We start from the raw sequence: 4570 nt of genomic DNA, 5'->3' as shown, positions 1-4570 counted from the left end.
GCTGGCGTGTGACATCAGCGCGCAATGGCGCCAAATTCAAAACTATAAAAGGGGAGTTTAGTCTACAGCACTTTACCCATTGTTAGGTTCAATTAGCTTGTTCCTGGGTGTTACATTCTTTGTGAATCCTATTGCTCTTTAGTGTATTGACCCTTGCCTCCGGAGGTGAAAGGCGGCGGTTAAAGGCAGAAGTGAGAGCCGAGACCAGGGAGCTTAGCTTGGGTTCTGAATATAGGGTGCCGAACGTGACAGTACAACAGGCCCATGACACGGAAAAAAATGGAAGAAGCTCCCGCTATTCCGCAAACCAATGAACTGCTGTACTCGACCCTCCTCCAGCCTCTAGATGAACAAGAGGAGAAACAGAATTATATTATTCAAGGCCTGCGGTCGCCGAGAGGTTGGATGCAGCTCAGCACGCACTTTCGTTTCTTAAAGGCGCAGTGACGCTGGCGTGTGACATCAGCGCGCAATGGCGCCAAATTCAAAACTATAAAAGGGGAGTTTAGTCTACAGCACCTTGCCCATTGTTAGGTATCGATTAGCTTGTTCCTGGGTGTTATATATGTTATATATATTATATTTGTGCTCTTTAGTATATTGACCCTTGCCTGCCTGATTTACTACTCTGACCTCTGCAATCCTGATCCTGCCTGTCTGTGACTATTCTGACCTCTCCAATCCTGATCCTTTGCCTGTCCACTGACTATTCTACATTCTCCAATGCATGCACAGAAATACCAAGTGAGTCAGCTTACAGAGGACGCGGAAGACGGACCCGTGGAACTTCGCTGGAAGAATCTGTGACTAGGGGTAGTTAGCCTGGGGGGAGGAGGGAGGGCGGTCTATCTGGGGTGGGGGGTACGGGTTTTTTTCCCCACAGGTTGAATTCTCCTTAAAGGGATACTGTCATGGGAAAAAATTTTTTTTCCAAAATGAATCAGTTAATAGTGCTGCTCCAGTACAATTCTGCACTGAAATCCATTTCTCAAAAGAGCAAACAGATTATTTTATATTCAATTTTGAAATCTGACATGGGGCTAGACATATTGTCAATTTCCCAGCTGCCCCAAGTCATGTGACTTATGCTCTGATAAACTTCAATCACTCTTTACTGCTGTACTGCAAGTTGGAGTGATATCACCCCCTACCTTTCCCCCCCAGCAGCCAAACAAAAGAACAATGGGAAGGTAACCAGATAACAGCTCCCTAACACAAGATAACAGCTGCCTGGTAGATCTAAGAACAACACTCAATAGTAAAAACCCATGTCCCACTGAGACACATTCAGTTACATTGAGAAGGAAAAACAGCAGCCTGCCAGAAATCATTTCTCTCCTAAAGTGCAGGCACAAGTCACATGACCAGGGGCAGCTGGGAAATTGACAATATGTCTAGCCCCATGTCAGATTTCAAAATTGAATATAAAAAAATCTGTTTGCTCTTTTGAGAAATGGATTTCAGTGCAGAATTCTACTGGAGCAGCACTATTAACTGATTCACGTTGAAAAAAAAATGTCAGTATCCCTTTAAAGCCTCAATACAGGTGATTATGTTGGTTGCTGACCCAGTAGCATGTCAGTTAAGGGGATCTCTAATAGCTGGCATGGATGGGACCTCAGAAGGTTTGATTCATCCAGTCATCCATTACATGCAATAATGCAGTCTTCTATTATCAGTTATGGTTTTAAATGTAACTGCTTCATTGACATCAGCTGCTTCTTTCATTTAGTGACACACTAAAGCCTCTGCCTGGGATGTGAATAAGGAGCTCTGCTGCCCTCTAGCTGGAAATGCTGTGAAAGACGCATCAGAATGGAAAAATGAAAAGGAATGAACCTTATGAACAAAACATCCTCTATTTTTATCTCAGATTGTCCCATAGGAATGCAGGCCACATTTTCTTACACACCACTCTTATCTCTAATGCTGCAGTCTCAGTATGTGCAACACTGAATAAGGGTGGGCTGTTCTGCATTATGCATTTTGTATTTTTGATCTAATAAATGATGTCCCTTTTTTGTGATTTGAGTATGTGGTTCCCATTATTATAGTTTGTATATTGGAGCCAAATATGAGTTGCCTCCAGTGTACCTGCACCTCACTATAATGTGTTGGGTGTGCAGTTCCTGCCACTGTTGTAATGGAATCAGCGTGGAACTGGCCTGCTAGACAATCAGAGAATCTCCTGGTAGGCGTATAAATGAAAAATCACGAAAAGCGTGAATCGATGAGATCATCAGGATAAGCGAACCGCTTTCCAAGGTGGGTCCAGGTGCTCATGCCCCAGACCTTCAGCACAGGGGAGTAATTCACAGAAGATTCGACAACAGGCAGGCACCACTACGGAACACCAACCGTGAAAATAGTGGAATCCAAGAGCCAAAGTTTAAGTATAAAAATAAAACATTTCTTTCTTTTACATTAAGTCTAAAAGGCTTAATAGTTTCGTGTCATCCAGGGACACTTAATCATAATCTCCTGGTAGGCCCAGGCCCAACTGTTAGCAGTTTAGGACAGTTCCAATCAGCTTTTCTTGTTATTCTCACTACTGGCCCATATAACACCTATATCATTTGGCACTATCTAAAGCTAATTACTGTGAGCATGGGCCCAAACAAGCCCAGTCCAATGCTGTTTGATTGGGAAAAATGACTTTATATTCCCTTACAGAACTCGAAAAGAGTAAAGCAAATGATACACAGAATATAACAGAAGTCAAAAAAATAAGCAGGGTGGGGAGGAGACCTGTAGGGGGTTATTTACTAAAACGCATTTTACCAAACTCTTGTGCACATTTTTACTGTATTTATCAATAAATTTACTCGCAAAAAAATGTCGTTAAGATCCTAAAAATCTGATTTGTACAATTTTTTGGATTTGACACCCAGAAAACTCAGATTTATTCCTAATATCATCCAACTAGTAAGCAGGGAAGAATATAGTTTTACAACAACTCTCCCAGACGGCAAAAATGCAGAAAAGCAAGAATTGTATTAAGGTGATCACCTTAGAGAACAGTCTATAATACAGACAAACCATAAACATAATCTGTATTTAGCAGTATGGCAAGCAGTAACATTATCTGCAGCTCCACCTTCTGGACACCAACATAACTGCAGTGACTTCATATTGTTATACTTTTTGGGGGTTATTTATCAAGCTCCGAATATCCGAACCTTGAATAATTCGTAGTTTTCGGAGCAAAAAAAAAAAACAAACTACGAATTATTCAATATTTATTAAAGTCCGATGGTCTAAAAACTCTGAAACCTAAACCCCGGCATCTTAAAGGTCTCGGGGTCCTGTATAAGTCAATGGGGAAGGTCCCAGTGTCTGTGCTGATGTCTGTACTGATATCCGATGATTTCGGGGATTCTGAGCAAAAAACTCTGAAAAAATCTTAGTTCTTGCATTAAACTCCGAACAATTCAGAGTTTTCAGGGAAAGCTCCAAAGTTTTCTGCCAGAAACTGACTTTTCCATTCAATTTATTTTGCTTATTTACATTTATATTGAACAGTAAAATTAACATAGTGATGTAGTGGCTTTGTTACTGGTGCTTTATATGAAACCAATGCAGTTTTGTACCAACCTAGATAACCTATATAATTAAAGCAATGAAAAGCTTTTACTCTTCTGATATTTCTTAAGCTCACCAAAGACGTTAAGATTTTTCTCTCCTTAACAAGTTTAAAGTGATCTGACAAATCCGTCGTGAGGTTCGTGGACACGGAATAATTGTGCATCTAAAGTTTTTTTGTCAGAAAATTGTTCCATCAGGTTAGAAAAATTTCCATTGTCCAATTGTTTGCAGGGCCAAGCAGGCAACTAGCCAAAGTTTTCCTGGCTTCAACTAGATGATATTAATTCGAATGGACATTTTAGTTGATGGACAAATCGTACATTAAGGGGCCGATTCACTAAGGGTCGAATATCGAGGGTTAATTAACCCTCGATATTCGACTAGGAACTAAAATCCTTCGACTTCGAATATCGAAGTTGAAGGATTTAGGGCAGATAGAACGATCGAACGATCGAACGATTATTCCTTCGATCGAACGATAAAATCCTTCGAATCGAACGATTCGAAGGATTTTAATCCAACAATCAAAGGAATATCCTTCGATCAAAAAAAGTTAGCCAAGCCTATGGGGACCTTCCCCATAGTCTAACATTGACTTCGGTAGCTTTTAGATGCCGAACTAGGGGGTCGAAGTTTTTTTTAAAGAGACAGTACTTCGACTATCGAATGGTCGAATAGTCGAACGATTTTTACTTCGAATCCTTCGATTCGAAGTCGTAGTCGAAGGTCGAAGTAGCCCGTTCGATGGTCGAAGTAGCCCCAAAAAACCTTTGAAATTCGAAGTTTTTTAACTTCGAATCCTTCACTCGAAGTTAGTGAATCGGCCCCTAAAACAATAGTTTCCGGATAAGCTTGGTCTTCCGATAATGAAAAGATCTTTTACAAATCTTAACATCTATCTATGGCCAGCTATACCGTATAAAACAAGGACCTTTATATTCTGTGGTCATCAAATTTATTTTGGTCGGGCGTGGGTACATGTGTC

This window comes from Xenopus laevis, chromosome 4S (genome assembly GCF_017654675.1).
Source record: "Xenopus laevis strain J_2021 chromosome 4S, Xenopus_laevis_v10.1, whole genome shotgun sequence".
In the NCBI taxonomy this organism is placed as follows: Eukaryota; Metazoa; Chordata; class Amphibia; order Anura; family Pipidae; genus Xenopus; species Xenopus laevis.
The sequence above is the reverse complement of the archived record's forward strand: the minus strand, read 5'-3'. Positions refer to the sequence as shown.